The 26,557-nt window shown below is 42.8% G+C and overlaps 1 long non-coding RNA gene across 2 annotated transcripts in view; it reads right to left on the bottom strand.

Moving 5' to 3' along the window:
• LOC102985436 (uncharacterized) overlaps positions 1 to 22,747 on the bottom strand; it is an 80,238-nt gene extending 57,491 nt beyond the window's left edge. For both annotated transcript variants that reach the window (XR_003683521.2, XR_449369.4), the window contains exon 1: positions 22,691 to 22,747. This is a non-coding gene — a long non-coding RNA (uncharacterized lncRNA). The remainder of the gene's footprint in view (positions 1 to 22,690) is intronic.
• Positions 22,748 to 26,557: the final 3,810 nt, after the last annotated feature.

Below are 26,557 nucleotides of genomic sequence, written 5' to 3'. Positions count from 1 at the left end.
GGGGGGGTTGTGGTGGGGGGGGAGAGAGAGAGAGAGAGAGAAAGGAAGAAAGGAGGAAAGAGAGAGAGGGAGAACTCAAATCTATCCCTGGCATTAACCCGACATCACGAAGCAGGAGAAACAGCTAGTCTTGGTCTCCCTATGGCTTTCCAGTTCTCCTGATGTCTTTTCTCTCACCCTCTGCAGCCCCTGCTCTTTGTAGAAAGATCCAATCACCTCAACAAAAGAGGCACATCCAGCAAGTGCTCTTCCAAGAGTAATTCACGGGTGCCACGCATCACAGCACATTGTCTCCACCTGCGACCTGGCCACCAGGACACCAGCCCCCAGAGTGCGAGTGTCCCTCAAGCACCCTGTGCAGACAGACAGAGGCTTCCGGCACCACAGCCAGCTAGCTTAGGTAGAAGGAATTCTTCTCTCCCCAGGAAAAACTGACCAGAAGGGAGCAGGGGAGGGAGGAGACTGGCAAAGCAACGCCATGGTTTTCGCGTTCCTTTCGGGCACAGGGAAAATTAGGAGCTGATATTTATAACCTCCCTACTACCTACTCCCTGTATTAAAAAAATAAATAAATATTTTACGTCAAATGAAAAATGAAAGTGTGGCTAGGTCGGCTAAAGAACAAAGACATGAAAAATGGCGTGATAGAATAAAATAGATTGGATGAAAACAAAAGATGCCCTCAGATAATTTGAGTAGTGGGCTTTTTTTTGGGGGGGGGGTAATTTAAAAACGATCTTAAACCCACTAAGTGTTCACTTACAACAGATGTATAACAGGGACCGACTATTTAAGAGTGAGAAGTTAGAGGCAAATTTGCTTTTGACACACCCGAGGAAACAAAAGAGAGAGGGGCTGCCAGTAACAAGTTGTTTCGTGTGCAACTGGCTAAGGAGGTCGCTTTCACTTTTGAAAGCGTTAAGTTTGCTCAGGATGACAATTTTTCTTGCTTTTTAAAATACAAGCAAGGGCGCCAGCCTACAAATTCCTTTCTAGCTATATTGTTAATAAAGCCAAAAAGGCTTTTACGAGAATTAAAATTTTAAGAAACATAGAAGACCCTGATTCTGGTATGGAAACACGAGACACATGTTTTTAAAAATTCGGATGTCTGTCATTTCTTGAATATAAACGAATTATATGCTGCACAAAGCTTTCTATATGCCAGGCAACTTTAACACTTTTATGTTCAAAGCTATGTTTTGCTCTTGAGAAAGCATACCACAATTGGATTAGAAAGCTACAAACGAAGTGAGGGTACAGGGTGGCTGGGGGGAATACTGAGGATTAGATCACTTGGATCCTGCAGGAAAGGAGATATGCAATAGGTAAAGAGTCTGTATTTCCTTAGAACCTTGGCTGTGTAACAAGGGGATGCTTGTTCCGGGAAAAGTACAAAAGAGCCTGGAACCTCCACAATGATACTTACAAAAAGAAGCGCCCATCAAACACAAGAAGCTAACTTCAGCTGAAACAGAGACCTTTTGCCTTACTCCAGGGTAGAGATTCACCCAGGGAGAGCCTGCCAACCCTCTCTCTGCGTTTCACTCCAGGAGAGCTTAGCCTGTCTTATCCAGGGCTCTCCACATCTACTGATTTCCACATTTCCCCCTTCCTCTGGAACAACAAAAATCCACCAAATGGAATATGATTTTACAAAGTCTCCGTCAAATTGAAGTTTGGAAAGAAAAAAGAGGTATGAATCTATATTACCTACTTCTTGCTCTCAACTTTTCCCCAAATCGATCTGGTTTTGCCTTCCAGCGCTCTATGCACCCCCAACACACTCTCTCTCCTCCAAGCCTCTCTCTCCCTCTCCCACCCTCCCTCCTTCTCCTGCTTCTCTCTCTTTCACACACACACACACACACACACACACACACACACACACACACACGCACACACACGCACACACGCACACACACACACTGCCGCTTGGTCCAATCTGGTGCCTACTTAACACCAACAGAATGACAAGCAACATCTGTTTGTAAAAAAGCCAGAATCAAACCTTAACGGTTTTTTGGCTCGGTTTCTTTTTTTCCTTTTTCCCCTGACTCTAAAAGGGGAGGGGGAAAGAAGAAGAAATATTAAGATTTATATTCAACATCGGCTCCAACGAGGCAGCAACTGTACTTCCCTAGAGTTATTTCCAGGTACAGCACTTGTAGGGAAAACCACTGCAGTATTTACGGCTGTCTCCCCTGAAGCAAGCCCAGTCACATAAAATCCAACGTATCAGATTCCTAAGAGTCAATTTTTTTTCTAAAAGCTTTATATTCATCTTCTAATTAGAATTACAGGACCGCGCGCGCGTGCGTGTGTGTGTGTGTGTGTGTGTGTCAGGAGGTGATGAAAGACAGAAAGGGAAACGAGCAAGACAGAAAAATAAAAGACACAGTTGAGAGGAAAGGAGCTATGCTGTTTCTCCCTTATTTTACAACACGCTGGCGTGTAAACAGGCACCTTTCCACAGATGCCACACACGACAGCAGGCACCAGGAGCGGGAGGCTGTGGCAGAAACCTGCACAGCTGTGGCCATCAGAAACAGGTCCCATCATTCCCCCATGGGGATGGGAATGTCTGGAAAGCCACCAACTGTCCACAGAGTCACAATGCAAAGGATCAGGGCTACCTAGCTGGGGGAGGGGAGGGGTGGGCAGGCGCTGGTAAGGGGGAGAAAGGCTCCCTCACCAACTCAAGGGTTCCGCCCTCAGGGAAGAGAAAGAGGGGACTTAGAAACTCCACTCCCCTTTCACTCTGCGTTTGGAAGAAACCCACACACATTAAGGGAAAAATAAATTCAGACAAGTTGCTAAGGAGACTTGTGTAAACTCCAAGCACAGACATATTTCTTGGCCTTTCCCCCTGTGCTCCATCTTGTATTCTGATCACGCTGCTCTGCGGCAACGTTGCACCAACCTTCTGCATTAATCTTGGCCTTCACCGTGCAGACTGGCAAAGCATGCTGGTTGTATATATCATCTTTCAAACTTAACAAGTGAAAAGGGTGCGCACGCGCGCGCACGTGTGTATGTCTAGTTGGAGGGAGAGAGTGGGTGGAGAAACTTAATTTGGCATTTTAAAAACATAGGTGTTGAACAAAGAAGAATATTTAGACTGTGTGTTTTGGGGGCAGTGGGGAAAGGGGGCAGGTAAAGCACTGGAAATTTCCCTTTGCCTGTGGATTCCGTCCTTTCGCCACTCTGCTGGCCTTTTCCCCCCTCCCATATCTCCGGTTAAAATCCTGTATCCCTCGGCAGAGGTAAGCAGTGCCTGCATCGCTGCAGACGCCCAGGAGGGGCCCAGGTTTCTGCAGAAAAGAGTGCTGCACAGAGTGGAACCCTGGCTCCCTGCTTCCCTGCTCAGGAGGGTGTCCCAGAGAGATCAGCTTTTTGAAAACTAACTGCAACGATTCATAAAACCTCTGAACCAAACCTGTTTAGATTCTAAACCAGCTAGCGTTTCAGAGGACAGACCCTGGCCCGATATCCATGCTCTGGAGCAGAGACCTTCTCCCATAGTGACACATCTTCAGCAGAGGCCGATATATGTCAACATTTGATTTAGGGGAAAATTAACATTTTCTTTCAGGACACAGATGTTTGTACTGTAGAAGCCAATATTTTCCTTTCTCAGCCTCCTGTATTAGAATTTCTAAAATCTTCTCTAGGACATAGAAGGGGGAGATAATAAATAGCCAAAATCATTGCTCAGGGTGCTGGGACAAACCAGTCAAGTCTGTGTGCGTGTGTGCGTGTGTGCGTGTGTGCGTGTGTGCGTGTGTGTGTGTGTGTGTGTGTGTGTCCCTGCCTCGCTGTCATGAGCAGATTAAGAAGACACACACACCAGAGAGTTGGAAGGGGACAGCTACGGGTCCCCTCCCAAATTAGAGAAATTCACAGCATCTGCCCACCAGCTACAACCGAAGAGCCCCAGTGAGGGGCAACCAACCAGGCCTGCTGCTGTTTTCAATCACAATTCTCAGGGGTGCCCATGGGATAAGGAATTGCTAAGGAGATGGGAAAAGTTTCTGCGTTTGGTGCATAGAGCTGAGTGTGTGCCTTCATGCTCCAAGAAGGCTATGCAGCTTCCATCTCTTCCCTTTGCCAACCTGTATTTGGTTTTCACACTTCAAAGCTAAAGCAAGCTGTGCTGCCTCAGTTGAAATAAGGCAGCCAGGCAACCCTGAAGCTAGCAAGATGGAGGGTTTGCTCCTGCCATTCGAAGAGAAAGACAGAGCCCTGCAACGAGCCCTGCTGGCCCATCCTTTACAGACGACTCCATGCAAGTGAGCCCCGGATTTTAGGGAAGGGGAGATCGTTGGCGTCCTTTCTGACCTTTTCCCTACAAGGCATATCCTCAGATGTTCTGTGCCACGGAGGCATCATGACTCAATCAACATGAAAAATGAACCTGCAGGGAAAAGAGCAGGGTGGGCCTCTCCCAGCCGGCAACTGGGCAATTGCCCTGTGACCCGCCTGGCCTGGGGGCAGGGCAGTGACACCTGCATTTTTTCATTTGTCCAGGAAGCTGCAGTAGCCCAAACCCCAGGAAACCCTGCCTTGTCGCCTGTTGGCTATTTGTCCTGCCTGCTGGAAACAAGAGGACTGTCTTGCCCTAATGTGAAGACATATTTGCTAGGACGCTGCATGATCCTAGAGCCTCAAAGACAGGAAGAACTAATTTACAAGATCAACGCAACACCTAGTCCTGCAGTGAAGGATTCTCTTCCGTCTAGATTGCCAAAGAAGTGCTTTCCTTTATAAGTTGGCTTACTGCTTTCTTAAATGCCCCAAAGAGCAGAAAACATGTTGGATACCTCTTATTACAGCACCACCTGCCCTCCCTCCAACCCTGCCAGTCCTTTGTGGAAAAAGGAAAGACACCAGTAAACAAATGATCAACACAGCCAGGTCAGTCTGGAAGAAAGACTGCATCAGATGCATACAAAGTCAATTCAGATAACATTCAGATAAAAATATGGTTTTTCACATCATATTGGAAAATCTTTAAGGAGTCTGTCCTTTGAGATGCAAAAAGAAAAATAGCCATATTAACAGTGGCTGGCAAACTAAAATGCTGCCCAGAGACACCTCTCAAAGTGTAAAGTAATGCAACTTCTAATTTAACATGGGTATAGGTACATATACACACCTATATACATATACATGTATACACACACACAAACACACACACACACACACACACACACACACTTGTCATCCAAATCTCTCACCTCTAGCCTTGAGGTCAAAGACCACATCTTTTTCACATTTTGTAAACTGACCTTCCCTTAGTCCACCCTGAAATTCAGTCTTACACTCCGCACACAGGGTAAGGAACAGAATGTTTGGCCTCTCCATCTTGTATGAGCTAATGCTTCAGATTGCAAAATACTCTACACATCAGTAAGTCTAGCTGATATTATTACTCCGTGTTGTGGTAGAGAGCTGACAGAGAGGAAAGTTAAGCGTCTTTCCAAAGCTCATATATTATTGTAGTGACAGCATCAGAATTAAGACTCTCCTCCCTGCCCCGAAACTGGTGAGAGGGTCCTAGGTCAGGCTGAAGGAATTTCATGGTGCCCCTTCTCTCACTCTGCTTTATTTGTTAGTCAGGCATTTGTATCACATATAATCCCCCAATACAGGAGACCTTGGCCACATGTACTCTAGCAGCTGCCATCTTGGTAAACCCCAAAGAATAAACCACCAAACACTCATATAGGAGGTTGATGTCAGAGGTCAACTAAGTTTGAGAAAGGTCTCTAGCAGTGTGTTCTAGTCAAGCCAATCCAAATGTGTGGTCCTATAACTCTGATCAGAAGTGACAGACAACAGGTCACCTGAGTCCACAAAATGCTTTTAGCATATCTACACCCAGACTAAAGTCTATGCATTTCCCTGTGTAATTGCTAGCGCTTGCTGAATTTTTATTTGTTTTCACACATGGGGCAGGAACGAGGAGAGGATGAGTTCAAGATTTGAAGAGAGGGCATCAAATGTACAGTGTCCCATGAAAAATGTTGACATATTTTCTATATATTCCCAAGGCGGGTGGTTATTAAAGGATAACTGAAAAACTCCTAGTGTCCTCAGGGGGACTCAAGGTGGTTAAGCTGTTCTTCTTGGGTAGGATTAATATCCATAATATAATGACACCTCTGTGTTTTCTTCTCACATAAATAATTTATTTCTGACATTTAATATGGACCAGACATCACCTCATGGATGGCTCATAAAAGCAAGATCATATTTCCCATTTCTTTTGGTGTGATATTTTTGGGGTGGCAGACAAGAATGGGTGGGGTAAGTGGAAAGTCGAGTCTTGAATCCCGTCTAAATGATTGGTAAACAGAAAAGGCTGGCAAAAGCCACAGATATAGTCCAAAATCCCTTCTTGAAACATTTTAATGATGCCATGAAAAACTCAAGATGACACCTTTTTCTATCTTTATTTTTTAAGAATGAAACCCCTTGTGCCAACTCGGACTGACTGGTAAAAGGTGTCGGGAGTACAAACCGAGAAGGATTCTGAAATCCCGCCTGATCGCTGTAGGAAAGAGTTTTACGAGCGTTAGTAAGTTATCACTGCCCTGGGAGAAGGAGGATGATGATGAAACATATACTAAGTATTTGCCATTCCTGACTAACCCCCAAATCCTCCTGCATTGTCTTCCTCATGACAATGGGAAGAGCTAGCTATTCAGCAACCTCTATGTGATAAAGTTTTTAATTCCTGTAAAGTATAATTGTTATTATTATATTATTTCTGCACATTCTAGCTAATAAAAAAGGAATTCAGGTCGACTTTTTATCTTATATGTAATAGGTCTTACATATTTTATTCACACCATCTTTAGAGTACTCTCTAAGTTACCAGAATAAGGTAGAAAAAAAAAGCAAAACAATTCCCATCCTCTTCCCTCCATCACTGAGAGATGCAAACCTCCTGACAGGTTAAGTCTCTGTTGAAGGCAAGGAAAATCACGACAAAGAGCAACTTCTGTGCGGCCCGGGATGCCAAATCCATTTATCCTAACTTAGTTCTCTGCAGAATCTATGTGCGATGATGCATTTTATAACAAAGACCTCTCTCTGGGCAATGCAGCTGGTCCATACTGGCATTACCATTTCTCCTGGGAAGCTTGGAAGGTTCCTGGTGCTAGGCGAGGGCAAACAGGGGCAAGGAGAAGACAACGATGAGATATGGATGCTTTCCCTCCTACCTCGTTGACTTTGCCAAGCTCCCTGCTGCTAGGAGGTTAGACATCTGTGATGCAACAGGACCTGAAATCAGGAGACTTGCCCTTTCTTCAGGGCACTCAGCCAGAGTTCACCAGACATCCTTAGGCCCTGAGGAAGCTCCATCGTTATAGACGAGGTCTCACTGTATTTCATAGGTTCGCTAATGGACATCTATCCCTTCAAGAAGGCGAAACTTTTGTCTGTGGTCCAAGTAATTAAAGGAAAAGTCCCTTTCCAGAAGCAGAAGCCTAAGGGGACCACATCAAAGACTTCCTCACTCCTACTGATCTTTCTATGCCAAACTCCACACCGTGGGCTATGGAATCCACCTTCCCAAGAGGCAGGGTGGGAATCTCCCAAAGGGACCTAGGTATTGATTCCAACCTGTAGGGGCGCCAACTTTATTTTCACATTTCTGAGGTGTGGGAGAGGACGTTTTCCTAGCCTCGGCCCCAAGAACTCAGCCTCACAGCCCGTAAAGGTGCAAATCTTCCAATCAGGGAAGAGAGGTCAGCGATTCTTCTGACTGAGCAACACGGACAGGGCTCCCAGGTCCTCCCAAAGTCAGAACTTTACCTAGTCCCTCCCTCCGCCACCACGGAGGACCACAGATGGACTCGCCAGTTCTGCCCCGCTTCAATACATTTGGCAAACGGACACGAAGGGTCGGGACTGCCAGATGTTTTTCAGTGACCTGTGCACAGGCAGCGAAGGATTAAGATCAAGTCGCTGATGACTTTTCCTTGTGGACCTGGAGCCCCAGCAGAAGTGGTGACCACAGGAATCAGGAGCCTCTACCTTTCAGATTGGAATTTCCAAGGAGACCGAGAGGCTTGACCTCCAGAGGGAAGGCCCGGTTGGAGCTCAGAAATAAGATACAATAAAAACTCTGTCTGGACCAGGTTTACATAGGATCCCCTGGGTACTGGAAAATTACGAGAAACTGCATCCGGGAGTTCAGCTGAGCATCACGGCGTCAGTTTCTGCACATCTGTAAGTCCTATTAGCGCGTATGAAATCCACTTGCCTGTGGCTCGATTTGGAACTGCAGTTACGCTGAAGGGGCCACGAGGATATGAGCGCTGACATATGGCTTCCTCCATCCCCCGCTCTTTGGGGGGAATGCGAGTAAGGGGACCATGAGCTCCAGGGCACCCCCTGTCCTAAACGATCCCCACTATCCCTGCGCAGGAGCGTAGGTGTGCGTCCCCCAGCGTGTGCTTAGTTCCCGTGAGTTTGCGGGTAGAGATGTTCATATGTTGCTGCTGAAACCCAGAGCTGGATTTTCTTCTGAGCTTGTTCACAGCTCCCCCTAGACCCCTGGCAGACAGAGGCACCACCAAGTCCTCACTAAGCGAACATAAAAGTCCTGAGTAAGAGAAACGCTGGCACCCTAACTGCCTTCCTTACAACATATGGCCTGTTGGCCTCACTAACACTAATACGATGAAATTCCTGTTTAAACATCTTAGCCAAGGGCTCCAACATGGCCTGGCTCCACTCTGTGTGTTCTTTTTCTCTGTTAGATCTCTGCCCTTACTAGAGCCCCACTTCCCTGCGCACACATACCTCACAAATGGGCTGTGCCAGATGGGCTCTTAAATCACAGTAATCAGCTGGGAAATTAAATGTTAGAAAATCCAGCGAGTCTCCTGAATTTTCCCACGTGAGAGCTCTGGCGATGCCCTACATGAGACCCAGGCTCCCTTTTAAAGGAGGGTCAATGTGACGGACCCAGGGTGGGCTTCAGGCTTTGCGGGCATTTCTGGTTTTCTCTCAGAGAACTGCAGTTCAGTTCAGTTTCACCTGGGTTCTGATGGCTGCTACTAATACTTCCTATTTATAGAACACACACCTTGGAGGAGCTCAAAACATTTACAGAAATTAACCAAGCTTTGCAACATCCCTGACAAGTAGGCAGGGACTAGACGGTGCTTCCTTCGTTTCAGAGGAAGAAACCGAGTTATTAAGAGGGCACGTTTCTCTGACACGCCTTGCAGACAGGACCCCACGGCCCACTCATTTCCAGGGCTCTGATGAGGCTGCCAAATGAGGTGGGTGTTTATTTATACCATACTCACTAGTTTGTTGTTCTCGTATTTTCACACACACACACACACACACACACACACACACACACACACACCATCATGCTGTAAGATCCCAGTGTGCGAATATCACGTCTTTTTTTCTGTGAATCTCCCCACAAGCGTGTATTATAGGTTTCCTTCAGTAGGTGATCAATATGTGTGACTGATTGTTTTGCAGTAAACCTACATCTCCTTCTAGGCTGGCTTTCTCCCTCTTCCCAGAAGACTCCTAAATTCTGCTCAAACATCATTTCCCTGAAGACCCCGACATCCTATCAGCAGCTGGGTTTTCGGAGTCCAACAGTACCCACCTCGTCCAGCACTTACCCCATTCTACTGCAATTATTAAAAGGTGTAATAGTGAAAAGGAAGTAACTCTGTGGTCTTTGAGACAGACAAGCCTCAGTTTGAATCCGAATTCTGCCATTGTGAGACCTTGGACAAGGTAACCAACTTTCCTCTATCTCCTCCTCTGTAAAATGGGGATAAAAAAGACTGACTTTGGAATCCATCATGGCACTATTTGCAATAGGAGACAACAGAAGCAATTTAATATCCACCTATATGGGAATGGTTAAATACATCAATATTGGAAAATACTCTGTAGCCATTATAAAGACTAGCATATATAAAGAACAGAGAGAAATACTTCAATTATGTATTAAGGGTGAAGAACAAATTTCAGAGAATATGCATGATTCTATATATACAAACAACTCCCAAATCATGTTGTTATTCTGTACAGGCTTACCTGGACGTAAGGAATGAGATAAGCTCTATGAAGGATGGATAACTAATGGGCTCACAGGACTTCCCTGGTGGTCCAATGGTTAAGACTCCTCGCTTCCAATGCAGGGGGCGTCAGTTAGATCCCTGGTTGGGGAACTAAGATCCTACATGCCGCGTGGTCCGGTCAAAAAATAAAATAAAATAACGGGCTCAGGAAATGGTAGCTACAACTCCTGCTGTGGATGGGTTCCTTGGAAGTGGAGTTGTGTTTTTAATCTTTGTATCTCTAGCACCTGGCACATCAGAGGGGCTGATGGAGTGAGTGAAAGAAAACTACTCAATGAGTGATGCTTTCAGGAATTAATTGTTGAGTTAGGAAAGAAAAGCCCTAATGTGAATCACCAAGAGTCTTATGTCTTGTTTGGAATGTTTTTTAATGTGGGGGAGGCAGCCTAGCCCTTTGGGAAGAAACTGGACTGAGAGTCATGAGGCCTAGATTCCAGAGCAGTGTTCCTTAAAAGTGTGGTCTCAGGACCACCAGCCACCAAATCACCCAGGAGGCTTATTAATCATACAGATTCCTGGGCCCCACCTCTGATCTGAATCAGATTCTCTGGGACTGTGATTCAGGAATCTGTATTGTAACAATCTCCTTTTTATCTATAGATTTAAAAGTCTGAGAATCACTGCTTTAGATGCTGTTCTGCCTTCCTGTTTGACTCTGGGCAAACCACTAACCTTTCCAGAATTCAGTTCCTTTTGTACAATGTAGAGGTTGGATGGCAAATGCTCCTTTAACTTGTAAAATTCTATGACCATGACTAATCCAGGTCCCTGCCTTTAGGCAGTCCTGTACCTGAGCCATATAAGATGGACTGTTCAGACCTGGTATGTGCTGCCTTTGGGTCCCTGGGCTACCATTTGGATACTTTTTAAATTCAGAAGCTACTTGTTATTTGTTCTTACCAACTGGTAAGGACACTCTCTGAGCATTGGTTCTTAATGATTAAAATATACAATTTTTGAATTTTAATATATTTGTGTCATAATTGTAATATATTAACATCATGTAATTACTTTAAGAAATACTATAACACACAAACACACACAAGAAAAGGGAAGGTGGTATGAAGACACTGGAACAGATACTGATAACAACGTTAGGAAATATTACTGACAAAAGCCAGTAGAATGTCTCTCTGGCCTTGGGTATGAGTGGAATAAGAGGAATGTGTCCAGTCATTTTCATGGAACTTAAAAGCCAAGAGCAGAGACGGCTGAGTTGAAGAGGGACCCTCTAGCATGTCCTATGTGTGGCAGGCCAAGAAATGGCAGGTGATAGCATCCTCTAAGAAATCCCAAAGGTTTTTAGAAGACAAAATCCAACACCAAATTAATCCTTCCTTCAGTCTTCAGATAGAGAAGAGCTTCTTAGACTCATCAAGAAATGGCTCTAAGTCTTGATAAGAATATTCGGAAAGAGATTTCTACCTAAGGCAAGTGTTGGAAGTCAATGAATCTGGATTTAAGTGTTCTCTTTCCTCTTTATTAGGGGTATTGTCTTGGGTGACTGCCTTAGTCACTCAGAGCGCCAACTGCCTTACCTGTAAAATGGGGTTAATAAGAAGACCCATTCCACAAGGTTATTGGGAGAACTGAATGAAATAATGCATGTAAAGGGTCTAGCCTTGTGCCCAAGGTATATTAAGCATTAGGTCAACGTTTAAAAGAAACCACTCTTCTTCCTGTGATAGTACAGAGGGTAATTGTCCTTTGAGCCTCTCTTGCCTTCCTCATGGGAGCCTGATAGAGTGTTGATTTAGGATTATTCAAGGGGGCATGCTTTTGGAAACTCTCAAATTGCTTTAATTTTAGAGTTTCTATGTAATTCAGCTCTGCTCCATATTCCCTTTAATGATTACAACCAAATCATACACATGCATGATGAATCCTTTGAACAAAAAATAGTCTAAAGACACTTCCAGAAGCTCCTTGAAATATACCTTATAAAAGGAAAGTCAAAACTATTGATGCCAGCACAGGGTCAATGATTTGGGGCTGATGGATTCCTAGGGCCTAGGACACTGCCTGGCACATGGTAAGTACCAAACAGATATGCAACTGAATGACATAATGTCATTTGCTGTAACATGGATGGACCTAGAGATTGTCATACTGAGTGAAGTAAGTCAGACAGAGAAAGAGAAATATCGTATGATACCGCTTATATGCGGAATCTAAAAAGAAATGATACAAATGAACTTATTTACAAAACAGAAGTGGACTCACAGACTCAGAGAATGAACTTATGGTTACCAGGGAGAGAGGGTGGGGAGAAGGGATAGTTAGGGAGTTTGGGATTGACATGTACACACTGCTATATTTAAAATGGATAACCAACAAGGACCTACTGTACAGCACAGGGAACTCTGCTCAATATTATGTAAAAACCTAAGCGGAAAAATAATTTGAAAAAGAATAGATACACGTACATATATAACTGAATCACTTTGCTGTACACCCGAAACTATCACAACATTGTTAATCAACTATACTCCAATATGAAATAAAAAGTTAAAAAACAAACAAACAAAAAAACCCCAAATATGCACTAAATGAACACAAGATCTAATGATCATAGTCACTGTGAAAGTAGAAACAGACTTAAAACTTTGTTTAAATGGTTGATAGTGTATGGATAGTAGAGATGGCTAAATCTGAAAATTCTTTGGAAATCTTAGGTCAGAGTTAAGTCACCTGGAAATAAGCTAGCCTCCAATAACTTAGACTGCTGGAGTTATTTAGACATTTCTCATATTTCTATTTTTTTAAATTCACATTCTGTCACCTCAAAAGTGTCAAGCTCTTTCTCGAAAAAAAATTTCTAAGGGAGAAAGCTAACATTCCTGAGTTTAAAGCCCCCATCTTTGGAATTCTTTGGACCTAAAAGAAGGGGACTGACCAGGAGCTCTCAGATTTGGTCTCTTTCTTCCCATCCCCATCACTTCTTTCTTCTCTCTCACTCTCACTTCGGCTCACTCATCCTTACTTCCATTTTGTGTTTTGGCTTGCACCTTCCTAGAAGCAAGTTTCACGCTTTTTCTTTGCATTGCCATGTGCCCAGCCCTGGCATAATGTCAAGCACATAGTAGTACAGAAAAAGTATCTGTTATATAAATTATGTACTGTTTAAAGGTATCAGGGAGATTTTTGTACCAGGGAGAAAAACTTATTATTTTACCTCTGCAGGACCCCCCAGCCATTTCTATTGTACCCCACCATTTCCTACCGCTAGGCATATATTATGCTATATATTTCGCGTCTTTATTTGTTCACTACCCCATGAGCTGTGAGAGTCTCAAGGTCGGGATAATGTCCTCCTCCTCTGCATCCTCCCACAAACAGCCACTTCAAGGCTCCACTCCCCGTGGCTGGTGATTCATCAAGTATGGCTGCCTGACTCAGAACCAACATAATCAGTACAACCCACTCTGGACCTTCCAAGGAGGTAAGGACAATGTCTCACTCATGCTGACATACAGCCCAGTGCCTGACACAGCAAAGACTCTCAATAAATATTGACTGAGGAAGGCAGAAAGGCAGTAAGAATGAATGACACTGAAAAGACAAAAATCAAAACGGTTCAGTGAAGCCAAACATGCAGCAAAATAAACTAATGTGCTTGTCTATTCATTCTATCTTGCATTCGTTCAACAAACATTTATTGAATGCCTAGTTTATGCAAGCCATGTACTTGGCAGAGGAATTATACATGAGTGGGAAAACAGGTCTGCGTGGAATGTCCACTTTAGCAGGGAGGACGGATGGTGTCCAAGGTGTTGCAGGTGTGCTGATGCTGCCAATGGGCAAGGAGAGAGTACAATTCCTCGGGCAGAGGTGCAGAGAGGCATGAAGGAGACAGGAGGTGATCAGGGAGAGACCAGGAAAGGAAACAGGAGACCAAAGAATAGTCGACAAAATTCATCTGCCCCTGAAGCAAGGAACTTCTTGTAAAGACAAATGTACTCGGGACATCATGTCAGTCTTTAAATTGATGGTTTAGTGTGATGGCACACGCTGGTACAGCAGACAGACATCTTCTGTACACAGCGATATTGACACGCATCCAGCCAAGAAACCCCAACATTCCCATTTGACTGACTCAAACGCCTGAGCTCAAGTGTGGGCTGACCTCCTTGACCTTGGCACCAGCCCACAAGCTGTTTCGGGATGTTTTAACAAGTACTGGGAAGTGGTAAGCTTTTGCTTTCCCTGATTTTCACAGAGATACCTGTTGACTTCCACCTGGCATTCGGTGTACTCTCCTGTACACTTAGTAGAGAAGAGGAGCACGGAGTGAGGATGAGGAGGAAGGAATGTGAGAGATTATCAAGACAGGAGCGCAGGCACTTCAACAACGAATGAAGCTACTTGAAAAAGGAACCCCAAAATGGGTTCTATTATTGAGTTAAATTCACACTCAAGTGCAATGACTCCGAACACCAACACGGGCAAGAGGAAAACCAAAGTGCTCCAGTATTTGGTCACACACAACTCTTTGGTCTGGCACTCACGAGCCACCCCTCTTCTACTTTTTCACCTCCCGGGACAATCTTGGTCTGCCCGACACCAGAAGCGCAGTCATAGACCCTAATCTCCACAACTGTGAAATGGAATCTTTGCTGTTGTCTGAGTAGGAAGATGGGAGAAGGCTTAATTAAACTCACATATACGGGTACACAAATGAGAGCCTCTCTGTGTGGGTGTGCGTAAAGAAGAAATTCAAGGAAGTAAAAACATAAATCTTCAAACTGAATGCTCTTTGTCCCCAAGCATGTCCTTGTATTCAGTTTCAAGGGATTTTCTATCTGTCCTGAGGAGTTCCCTGGAGAAATGCAGAGACTTGACAGCCAAGGGTTTCAATCCCAGTTTCACCACTCAGGTGGCAGCTCTGGATAAGTTACTTAACTTCCTCATACTTATTTTTCCTCATCTAAAACCTGCTGAGTTAGAGAGTGAGTAAAGTTACCTGGCCCCTATAGATGCCCGATAAATGTTGATTACTTTTTCTCAATCCCTAAAAGAAATGTAAGGTAAGGACCAATGCCATGTGTTTGCTTAGGTGTTTTTGTAAGACAAGGAGGATGAAAGAGCAGCGTCAGTGGTGATGTGGGAAAACACACCTGAGATAGAGTACTGAGTAATCAAAGGTGAATACAGAGCTTGGGGTAGCAATAAAGGAAAGAGGAAAGAAAGATACGGTTCCTTTGGGGTATAATTTCTTTCTGTTTCATTACCTTTTACTCTCGCGACCTCCCTATTTCTATGGTTCTCCCACATAACCACTGCCTTCTGGATGCCAATGACGCAGATGCAATTACGCCTCACGAGGAAACTGGCTGCTAGAGGGAGCTCTTCTGGCCACACAGCTACCTTTCCCCTAACTTCTCAGGTAAGTCTCCCCGCCTGTGACAAGAGGCTCCAGAGACTTCTTGCTGAATGTGCTGCTGCACTTACATGGTCTGAGCCCTAAGTCAGGCAGGCCAGTGCCAATCTGATTCTGCTTGTTATTTCTCTTGTGAAATAGGTAAGGTTGAGAGAAAGAGGGAAGGGGGCACGCCCACAAGACTGCTGTTGGCTCCTTAAGTATTGTTCTATCTGAATGGGTGTAATGGCAAAACTCAACTGCTAACACACTAAACGGCAATGCACACTCACGCAATGGCCTTACACCCATCTTCTCTAAAATTTCTGTCATAGAAAATAGGCGTAGAAGATACTTTGTTTTAATGGTTTATCAGTCAGCTGAGCTTCAGAAATATATGTCCATAAAGATATTACATGGAGAACTACTATATTTTCCTTATTGGAATGATATAAATATAAGTAATGTTATTTCTATTATAATAAAAATATAATATGAATCCATCCATTCAACAAATATTTATTAAGTAACTTCTGTGGATTAGGCAATGAGCTAGACCAACAAAAATGCATATATACAGAAGGAATTTTTACATACGCTTGAATAGTATTTATCGATAGAGTTGAGATATAGATCTCATGGGTACAGAGTGAAATTTACCATCCTGTTTTTCCAGTGCATCACATTTAGCTCGCATGACAGTTTCATAAACACAGCTTTTTTACTGAGTGCATTCTCTCTTCAAAAAATTTTTTTGTCCAATCTCAAAAAACTGTCATCTCTAGTATAAAAAAAAATGGGGTTCCCCATTTAGGATGATTTTACACTTGCTACAGAAATACCAGTTTTAAAAAGAGAGACTGAGATTGGATACTGTTGGCCTCGAATCCCACAATGAAAAGCAGCACATGATACCAGGATGATAAATGTCCTCAGATAGAGCCATGCTTTTCCGTAGCTTCCAAGGTGAGTCATGCTTGTGGGGGGTCTTTAGAGAAGAAGAACGGGGTAATAAGGATGGACGAGAGAACGACTAGGAAAAGAACTAATGTTCTCACGCGTACGTCCCTTGTTTTTAGTTTGTTAAGATTTTCTTTTTCATTCATTCAGCAAATATTGACCAGTACTTACTATGTGCTAGGAGATGAAGTAAGTTATTGCACATAAAGGTAAGAAAAAAATATCCCTAGCTAAAATATACATTATATATCCCTTTTGAAGAATCGTTAAAATTAGTAAACTGTGACTTTTCGGAAAAAAGTAACACTTGTAAAATGGGATTCCAGGAGTTTAATGCCAGTTAGTATCACCCTTTTTCCCATAAGAGGTGGGCTAGAGGACGGGAATGTGACATTTCTTAAGAGTGGTGGGTAAACCGTGTTGATGCTTATGAAGAATATGAAATGGCAGCTGATGACTCAGTGATTAGATAAGGACAGGATATAGGTTTAAACTGCAGCAAGGTAGAAGACACATGACATTGGGCATCACCCCACATGCTCTAGAGACGTGAGGTCCACGCGACTCCTACCACTGCTAGCTACACTTGATTGAACAGTAAACAAATGCCAGGCACACCACAAGATTTATATATATTCTCATTTAATTCCCACAGTAGCATAACGAAGTAGGTGATATTTTCCCCGTTTTTATCCGTTGTCTAAATAAGGATGTGACGCATACAGACGTGGTATGTCTAAGCTCGCACAGTCAGGAAATGCAGAGCCAGGGTCTGAGCCCGAATCAAGGCTAGGTGACTCCAAGCTTGCCTGATGTTGCTACCCTCTGATCAAGTTCCATCTAAAATTCAAAGTGGGAAATCTACTTGAAAAGAACAAAGGATGCTCCAGAACATTTCCTTCAGCTACAATAGTGACTCTTACTACTTGTTGGATCTCAGACTTCTATGATAATTTTATGAAAGTTGGTCTCCCTAGAAAGAGACATGTATGTTTACAATTTGTGTGTGTATGTGCATTTTGGGGGGATTTCCAGAGTCCTCAAAACAAAGGCTAAGAACCTGTGCCCTGAAAGTTGCAGGACCCGACAGGGATGTAGTGGGTAAAAATACCTCCTTGGCCAAACCAACCAGGTTGACGCAAATTCTGTAGTATAAGCAATTCCTTACAAACATAGAGTTCACGCCTAACAACAGTTAATGACAACAGACAAAGACCTCAAATTACAAAGATATTCACAAAGAACACAGATTACCTGATTCTTGTTGGACTTTTGAGTAGGAGTGAGTCAGCTGGAGTGTCTAAGGGGGCAGGAAAGAACGTTGCTAGAATGAATGTCAACCCTATAGTTGGGCTGAGCCCCTTGGTCATGACCTTGAGGCTCAAGGAACTGGCTCAGACAGTTCTGAACTGAGTAGCCATTTCACAGACAGCCCACAGCCCAGCAGGACACCACTCTCTAACTCTGCCATCATGACACTGCCATCTGCAGCAAGCGAGCTGAGATGTCTCAAGACCAAATTTATCACACCCGAGATTCCATCCTTACGTAAGAATCACCTGTCGCTGGTGCATAAATTTTAGCACCTAGCTGAGCCAAGGGTAATCAAGATTTAAAAGAAAGGGGCCTGAATAAATACCAAGCAGATTTCCTCTCTGTGGGGCTGAGTTTCGAAAAATCTTTGTGCCCTCATATGCCCCTCAAAGGAGACTGTTATTTTTCTACTTTCGGTCTGCCTCACTACTGTTGGGGAAAGGATGCTCTAAGAGCCATAGGCAATCTCTTTTCTTGGAGGTTCTGCTCAAGCTATGACCTTGGTTTCTTCCAACTTATGTCTGTCCTCACAAGTTTCAGCTTGCTCTCATCATCAGCTAAATTAACCATAAAGCAAAGCCTTGACTCGCATTACTGAAGCTTGAGAGTAATCAGTACAAGCCCGGAGCTATGCATCACAGTTTCCAAGGCTGCAGGCCTAAGAAGAAATGCAGGAATGGCCCTTCAATTTATATTCCACTTTGGGTAATCTAGAAGGTTCCTTTAGCTTGAGACCTTGGAGCGGAGGTTCAAGTGTGTTGTCTGAGAGCAAACAAAATGCCATTGGAAAGTGACAGAAGGCAGTGGAGTTGTTTAAGGAGCAGCGGCATTCGATAATAATGGATGGGAGGGCAAGGGAGCGGAGGAGGGAGTCTCCTGGACGAAAAAGGGGCCAAGAAAAGTCCCTACAGCTCTGTTTGGTGAAATTTGGAAAAATTAAATTCAGGTTAACAAATATCTGGCAAGGTCTGAATCTGACCTGGGGCAAACTGTTCCCTCCTCTGGGTTTCCATTTGTAAAATGTAGGAATAGGATGAAGGCTTCTTCCTGCACGAGCATGTCGAGATGGAAGGTAGAAGAAAAGGCCTTTGAAGCCAACAGAATTACTCCTCTGTCCAGGGAAATATAAACAACAATAACTCCATCAGCCTTCAGCTCTGCTTCTGAATGAGTTCTTTGCTTCTGTCTGAGAGGCAAAGTAGTTCATTCCTTGGGAAAAATTTGAATGTGGAATGGTAGACCATGCCCTTTTCACTCTGGTTTCATTATGTTATTTTGAATTATTATTAGTACATAGAACACTCAATATAAGTTAACAAGATGTTACTGAGCATCTGTCACGTACCCAAGGCTGCAGTAGGTCCTCTGGGGTAGATAAAGAAAAACTCTGTGACACGTTCAGCGTCTTCAAGTATCTTAATATCTTTTTAGAGGTTTACATGTTCCATTTTAAAAGCCAAGCAGAAAACAAGCTGTTATACTTTAGAAGTCTAACTTTTAAGATAAATATTACTTTTCTCTATTAATGTAAGCAACTGAGTTTGACTGAACTTGTTTTTATGCTTCTACTAATATATATCATTGTATTTACTAATACATATTATTGTATTATTTATCTTGTTATTCATGTCTACAAAAAGCCTCACTTACAGACTTTACACTGGCTTGAATTCTGGTTGGATGCCCCTAGGTAAAACGCAAATAAAAGTCCATCAAAAAAACTTTGAATATCCAAACAAATGCATACTTGTACATTTTGAAATTCCACTCAAGTGCACTCTCTATATGATATGAAAGAAAACTAAATGAATCATCTTGGGGAAACTACTCTAATTCCTGAGTGTGCACTTCACTTAATATTTCTGCACATCTTGGGACTTCCCTGGTGGTCCAGTGGTAAAGAATCCACCTTCCAATGCAGGGGACACGGGTTTGATCCCTGGTCGGGGAACTAAGATCCCACATGCCGCGGGGCAACTAAGCCTGCGTGCCACAACTACTGAGCTCGCACACCTCAACTAGAGCCCACGTGCCACAGGCTAAAGAGCCTACGCTCTCTGGAGCCTGTGCGCCACAACTAGAGAAGAGAAAAACCCGCATGCCACAACTAGAGAGAAGCCCGCACACCACAACAAAGAGCCCGCGCAACAAAAGATCCCGCGTGCCTCAGCTGGTCGGGGAACTAAGATCCCACATGCCGCGGGGCAACTAAGCCTGCGTGCCACAACTACTGAGCTCGCACACCTCAACTAGAGCCCACGTGCCACAGGCTAAAGAGCCTACGCTCTCTGGAGCCTGTGCGCCACAACTAGAGAAGAGAAAAACCCGCATGCCACAACTAGAGAGAAGCCCGCACACCACAACAAAGAGCCCGCGCAACAAAAGATCCCGCGTGCCTCAGCGAAGATCCCACTTGCCACAACTAAGACCCAATGCAGCCAAAAAAAAAAAAAAATTTTTTTTTTGCACATCTTTTTTTTTGCACATCTTTTTTTTTTTTTTTTTGCGGATACGCGGGCCTCTCCCATTGCGGAGCACAGGCTCCGGACGCGCAGGCTCAGCGGCCATGGCCCACGGGCCCAGCCACTCCGCGGCACGTGGGATCCTCCCGGACCGGGGCACGAACCCGCGCCTCCTGCATCGGCAGGCGGACTCCCAACCACCGCGCCACCAGGGAAGCCCTTTTTGCACATCTTTTAAACACTGATGCTGCTGCCTCAAGTTAATTCCCAGTAATGGACTATCATCCTTTGGTGTGTACTTCTTTTTCAAATACCAAATAGATGGTCAGTTACGTTATCTTCCCCAGACTATCTTGTTTTCCTTCGAAGTTTTCGAAGACAAATCACTAATCCATTTATTGTAAATGGGAATCCTTTCAAAAATATGCCTTGGGTGCAAAACTGAACTTTTCAGGCAGTAAAGATGTTTCAAAGGAGGTTTTCCCAATGCAAATTACCTTTGTCGTGATGTGAAAGTAATTGTCCTAACTGTTCTATATGAATACGCCTTTGTATACTTTCAATTACATGTATTTAAACATTTAAGAATGATGTAAAACACGATATATCCATTAGTGGAATGTGCCAGTCACATCATATATTTCTAAGCAGTTTATAAAATATGTACCAAGAATTAAAGTATGATATTCTTACTTAAGAAACGATATACTGTATTACCATGTTTTTCTTCCAATAACCCATAGCACTATTCTGGGAACTTAGGTGTTCAGATTTGGGTTGCCGATACTGTTCAGCCCATGAAATTTCAAAGCACATTTATATCCACTGCCCTATGGTGACCCCCAGTAAGATGAGAGGCAGATATTCAGGGACCCAGCATCCCGGTCTCCCCAGGATGGAGGAGGTTCTGGGGATGCGGCACTTGCCATGGGAAAGTCCCAGAAAATGGGGGACAGGTTGATCATCCTGTGGGTATTATAATTCCTCTTTGTAGTTGGGGAAACTGAGGCACAGAGAAGCAAAGTGCTCTGCCCAGTTTACCCAGCAAACCTGAGGCAGACGTGGGACTCAGTCTTCTGTCTTCCAACAAAAGAACATTTGCAACTAGGCAGATCCCTGCTATTTCCTCTATACCTTACTTCTGCCTGGAACTGTGAGAAAACCAATGTCCTCTTTTGTCTTTTTTGTGTGCTACCATTCCAAAAGTGCTAGGATGAAATACAGTGGGTACTAGTGAATAGGACTGTTTGTCAAAATCCCATATGATTTGGGAGGAAAAGCATTGCAGCTTTGTACTTTAAAGAGAATGACAGAGAGACTGAGAAGTTATGATGATCACAGCTCTTAAGAGTAGAGGAAATACTAGTATAAGGTCTGTCTACCCCAGCAACCACCTCTTACGACTGCCAACTATCTCCGGTCTTGACTGAGCCATTTGTGTAACTTCATGAAACAAATCAACTTAAATGAATCTCAGAAAAAATGACCAGAGAGCCACCTTTTGAATCACAGCATGGTAACAGCTAACATTTCCTGAGGGCTTACTCTGTGCTAGGTGCAATGCTTAGAGCTTTACATGAATTCGGTCAATTCAGCCTCACAATAATTCCAAGAAGGAGCAACTAATATTCCCACTTTACAGATAAGAAAAATGAGGCTGAGAAAGGTCAAGTAATTCATCCAGTGTCACACAGCTGATAAAGGCTGGAGCTTGGATTTAAACCCAGGCAGTGTGACTCTGGAACCAGTGCTTTTAGCCATCCACTGTATCACTTTTAATAAAAGCAGTTAAACAGCACAGTTCCCAATGTCCAATCACTCAGACAGCTTTTTGTTAGGGTAGACCTAAAACTAGTGGACCACATGTTCCTCAGATGCATAGTGGGTGTGTTGGTCTAAAAGCATGGTCTAAAAGGCTTTCTGGTCATAGGTATTAAAGGATCTGAAGGAAGAGATTTTAATCTATTGATTAATTCCAGAGTGAGATAAATTGTCCTGCCAAGCTCCTGCTATTTATTCAGGACCTCTATTTCTCTTTTTGGAAAATGTAAATAATATGTCCTGGGCTTCTGTGAGAAATGACTAGGTAAAATAATGGGCAAGCACTATGCAAACTGTAAAGTGCTGTACACAATTATCCCATATGTTAAGGAGTTTCCAAAATAGCAATTTCTTCCAATGCCCTTGCAAAAGCAAATGAGACACAGCTGCTAGAACACTCTGTAAAGAGAGAGAAATCCAGCTCTTTAAAACTTTCAAGGGGGAAAACACACACCATAAAATTACCCCGAAGATGAATTTTACAAGAAGCACGGAAGTGTCATCAAGTTTTTCCGTGGTTAATTCTAAAAGAGTGCTAGCGTCGCAAAGATCAAACAAGCAGTTCTTCCACAAAAACCTGGGGAAATATGCTGTTTAATGACACTTGCATAATAGTTAGAAATATAAATTATACTCACATGAGAAGCAGAACTGAAGAAGCCAAGTTTACTGGCTCTTCTGAGTCTTTTCCAAAGACAAGTCTGTTGGGGAAAAAAGAGGAGAGACTTGTTCTAAACCAAACAAAAGGAAGACATTAAAAAAAAAAAAAAAAAAAGGAAAGTTAGAAGGATGAGGTGTTCCTGGAATGCTATGAAGCACTGAGAGTGACTCAGCACTTGCCAAGGGGCAGCAACAATTAAACGAGTTTGTTGAAAGAAATCTAATAAAATCGGCATTCCCTGTAATCTCAGAACAAGATGGCACCACTGAAGAAAATGTTCAACAACACATTTGGGGACTATGATTTGATGGAAGTTGCTTGCGGGTGGGGGGAACTCAGGGATGAGTCATAGACTCCTCAGATGAAGTGGACTAAAGCTGGAGGAAGCTGGGTTGGGTCTCTGCCCTCTTCATTGTTTTTCTCCTCTCGAGGGATTGCAGCTCTTCTGCAATCAGCCAAAAGGAACAAGTGAGTTGGCCACCGGGCAATGAGAAATTGTCCAACAAGTGAAATGAAGTTTCATTTGTAGTATAAAACATACACACTGTATAAACAAGTCCTGAGACAGGGAAGAAGGAAGACTTTCCCAGGATCCTCTGCGCCCATGAGAATCATTCCTGCTGAATCCTGTCTCCAGGTAGAAGGGCACCTAGGTTATCCAAGATGGAGCCCACACAGATTTTTAAGTTCTTTGGGGAAAAAGAAAATCATGATTCCTCTTAGTAACTAATTTCTGTCTTTATCTACCTTTTTAGCCATTAAGTTCCGTGCTAAAACTAGCTTCAATTTCTCTAAACTGGTCTTTGTGGACATGGATGAATGATTTTGGTTTTGCCCATTGAAAAGTATGCATCCTTCACATATTTGCACGTAGTTATTCTCATACTAAACTCATAATGGAAACCCAGGAAATTCTCCTGTCCCTTCTCAAATGAGAACTTCCCATCACCCCACCTCAGGTTATAGAAAGGAAAAAAAATTTTTTTTGATGTCCTGTTATCATTTTTCCTATTTCAGGTGGCTACAGACTGAGTGGAGAGTTTACACCTTCCTATCTTAAGAAAAAACAAAAAAAATTAAGAAGGTTAAGAGCTGGTGATTTGACATTTCCATATTAACTTTTTTTCAAAATGCTGGTGGTTTTTTTTGTTGTTGTTTTGGATTAAACTCAGGTGTAAAATATTATATTGCACATATTCATTATTGAGTGAATTTACTGAATTTACGTAATATTCATGAAAGAATTTTGTAAGTTGTTCTGCCAGCCAAACTATTCCTGCTTCCTTCACAAATGGAGCTGCTCAGTGTTAATCAACTGATTACCATAAATGAAGAAATCTCCAGAAAGTTGTTAAAACCATACCACCATTTGGTTCCCCTTGAAAAAAGGAAGTTATTGTTCTACTGGATTTTCTTTGGTTCTGAATAGAAAAGTTTTTAAGTTGGGTTGGATATTCTTTTTTTTTTAATACTCTTTTTTTTTTTAACATCTTTATTTGAGTATAGTTGCTTTACAATGTTGTGTTAGCTCCTGCTGTATAAAAAAGTGAATCAGCTATATGTATACATACATCCCCATATCTCCTCCCTCTTGCCTCTCCCTCCCACCCCTCTATGTGGTCACAAAGCACAGAGCTGATCTCCCTGTGCTAGGTAGCTGCTTCTCACTAGCTATCTACTTTACATTTGGTAGAGTGTATATGTCCGTGCCACTCTCTCATTTCGTTCCAGCTTACCCTTCCCCCTCCCCGTGTCTTCAAGTCCATTCTCTACCTCTGAGTCTTTATTCCTGTCCTGCCCCTAGGTTTTTTTTTTTTTTTTAGAATCCATATATATGTGTTAGCATACGGTATTTGTTTTTCTCTTTCTGACTTACTTCACTCTGTATGACAGACTATGAGACTAGATATCAATTACTGGGTTGGATATCCTTTTGGGGTTTTTTGTTCTTTCAATTTCAGCATTCCTCTAGGAAGAGAGAGCGAATGTTCTCTTTCTCATCAACCAGAGTGATACTAGTTTGAGTATGAAATGCAACCAGGTTCCAAAGAAACTATGTTGTAGCTTTCGGGAATGGGAAGAGTTTTTTCCCTCAGGGGACAGAAGATGAGATATTCCTTATGTCTTCAACCTTTTCATACCAAAGTGTGAACCATTTCTACATACTTGTTTGGAAGCATGAACTGAATGCCATGAAAGATAGCAAAGTAAGCTGACTCCTTGATTCTGACCAAGCCAGCAACAGGCATTCGGATTTGAGTTGGATTTAGATGAGCTATTCAATAACCTGTATAGTCAGACTGGGAGCTTAGGAATCAAATCACATTGTGATCTTGGTAAGGATATTGCTCTTTTGTGAGCAGCTTAGTTGATGGGGTCAGTCTTTTAATTTACTTAAAATTTTGCAGAGAGTTTTCCTGTTGTAGCACTTGAACGTTTCTCCCCAATTCAATTCCTTCATCCATACAATTGGGTTAATACAACTTACTGTGCAGGTCTTTTGTAAGGACCAAATAAAATGTATACATTAGATGCTTACTATAGGCCCTGGTACATAAAAGCTGAATGATCATTTCTTGTTCACTTGGCCCCTATATGGTTCTACTGCTAAAGGTTGGTTCTCAATAAAGCAATGTTGGAATGTAATAACTTTCCGCCACCCTCCCCCTGACACCGCCCAAAAGGAGAAAAACCACAGCTAACTAAGAACAGTCCCCTAATTTTGACAGTTTTGTTGTATCTTTCCAATGGAACCCCATCACTTTATACCTACTATAATTATTTACTGGACACTTACATGAGCCATCTACTGTAACAAGAACTTTACATGGGCAATATCATTTCATTTTCCCTACAACCCTATGAGCTCAATACTATGGTTATTTTCTTCTGCTTCAAACTCACTTGTTCCCCAATATGAAGAACCCCAATGAGTATTTTCTAACCATCCATCTTACATAAGTATTTTTTATTATCACTGCAAAACATTACGGAATGCCTTCTGAATTATGTTTTTCAAATTTTGTTCAAGCAAAGCACTAAGATACAAAGCATTGATACTGTATACTAAGATACAGTTTCAATCCTCCAGAAAGTGACATATTTTTTTACCCCAGAGAGGAAACTATTTAAAGGGCCCATTATCTCTCTTTTTTTAATCATATATGTGCTTCCTATCTCTGATTAAGTTTATGACCTCATCATAAATAAGAATGGCTAAAACTCCCATTAATAACTGCTTAAGAACTGCAGCCAATAGCTACAAAATGTCAAACTGACCCCACTGACAAGACGGTAGTGATCATCCATACTGTTGAAATGGAGAGCAAGAGATCACTGTAGAAGAGTTCTAATGGAGACGTTCTACCCACATTCACCATCTGAAAAAATGTCATACGTAGACATTCATGCACATTGAACTGGCAAATAAAAATTTCTATACAAATGCCCCTAATTTTAAATAAATGTGAAAGCCAGTAGAGCAACAAAGAATGCCCATGCTTGATACAGAGACATTTGTCAGGAAGAGTCCCTACTTGAAAAGATATTACATCTCTATTCAAAAACCTCAGTCAATTCAGTTCATTTAGAAAAGCTCCTAAAATGAAACATTTATTGCATACTATTCATATTGTGTTTGGCTTTGTTTTATTTTCTGAATAAATATTTGAAGAGGCATATATGTGGGCTGTATTTTCTTTTGAATCATTTTTGATATTTTACGAGATAATGTTGGCTCTTCCCTCATGGAAAAAACTGAAACAATCAAAAGGGATTTTACACGTGGTCTCGACAACTACACCTACTGCCCCACCAGCATTACTCCCCCCACAAACATGCTTGT

Source organism: Physeter macrocephalus, chromosome 16 (assembly GCF_002837175.3).
Source record: "Physeter macrocephalus isolate SW-GA chromosome 16, ASM283717v5, whole genome shotgun sequence".
Classification (NCBI taxonomy): domain Eukaryota; kingdom Metazoa; phylum Chordata; class Mammalia; order Artiodactyla; family Physeteridae; genus Physeter; species Physeter macrocephalus.
The sequence above is the reverse complement of the archived record's forward strand: the minus strand, read 5'-3'. Positions and strand labels throughout refer to the sequence as shown.